This window comes from Brassica oleracea, chromosome C9 (genome assembly GCF_000695525.1).
Source record: "Brassica oleracea var. oleracea cultivar TO1000 chromosome C9, BOL, whole genome shotgun sequence".
In the NCBI taxonomy this organism is placed as follows: domain Eukaryota; kingdom Viridiplantae; phylum Streptophyta; class Magnoliopsida; order Brassicales; family Brassicaceae; genus Brassica; species Brassica oleracea.
This window is the reverse complement of record NC_027756.1, coordinates 21,374,521-21,375,876: the sequence shown is the minus strand read 5'-3', so window position 1 is coordinate 21,375,876 and position 1,356 is coordinate 21,374,521.

The window sequence follows — 1,356 nt, the reverse complement described above, 5'->3', positions numbered from 1 at the left end:
CCGACCGCGGCCCACAGTCCTTCGGGTCACCGCGCGACAGCCCACAGTCCTTCGGGTCACTGCCACATTACACCGTCGTGTAATACTCAGCCATAGGACATGACCCCGTTCGTCTGAGTCTTCCCGATCCAGCGAATAAAAGGATTCCTTGAACCCACCGGGTACGAGGTCTGAAGGAACACTAACTCACCCCAATATGCCTAGCATTGTGGGTTACACAAATGCTATAGGGCCAAAGTATGATTAATACTAAACCCGGTAAAAATAACACAAGGTTCCTAGTATTAATCGCAAATTAACACAATCAATCATATTCCAGAATCTAGCATAAAGACTAATTCGAGAATACCTAACTATCCACAACTTAGCGATATCATCTAAGCATTCCGCATTCGCTAATTAACCAATAAACCTAACCATTAGCATGCTACTACCGTTCTCAAACAATAACAAGCATGCCATCAACTCAATCAACATAACCTCAATTATTCAAACCGTTACTCAGTTAGACCCGGCCTCCTGCCATGATCCAACTTCCAAGTAACGGGACCCTGCATGAAAACAACTCATCAATCAATCGATTATAACTCACAGTGTTCTTTGCCGATAAGCAGCTGGTTGATCGGAGAAGACTTGGTCAAAACCCAATGGACGACTTGACTGGACTGGACTGAACTGATCTCGACTTGGACAGAACCTCGGCTTCACCATGAAGAAACTGACAGGCCTCGACATACTGATCTGGACAGAACCTCCTTTAGCTCTTGGACAGTTCTTCGGACTTCCCGGCGGAGTATCGAGCAGAACTTCGACTGATCTGAACCCATGGAACTGAACTAATCTTGGACAGCACCTCCACTTAATTGTAGGAGAATATGACAGGCTTGGACGGATTGAATTGGACAGAGCTTCCGCCTCACAATCGTAGAGAATCGCCGATTTGATGGAACTGGCCTTCTCAGGTGGAGTATCGGTCTTCAGAATCGACCATACTCTAGATCGACCACTTTCTTTCTCTATCTCTCTAGCCACGTTGACTTCCCATCTGAACTGATCTTCCCTTGATTTATCTTCAGTAGGACAGAACCTTCCCTAGGCGCTGACCCGAAATCAGTAGAGAACTGATCTCGAAAACTCTCAAAAACTCTCGAAATAGCTCGGAATCACTTGCTTTCTTTTTCTATTTTTCTCTCATTATTTTAACTTGGTTTGGACAGGTCTGGATGTGAAGAAATTATCTGGGGTCGTGGGCTATTTATAGAAGACAGCAGCCAATCAGATTCAGGTTGGTGGCCGCCCGTGTGTCGCTTCGCATGGCTCCGGACGCATGCGCGGCGGCACCTCGTGCTCCACATG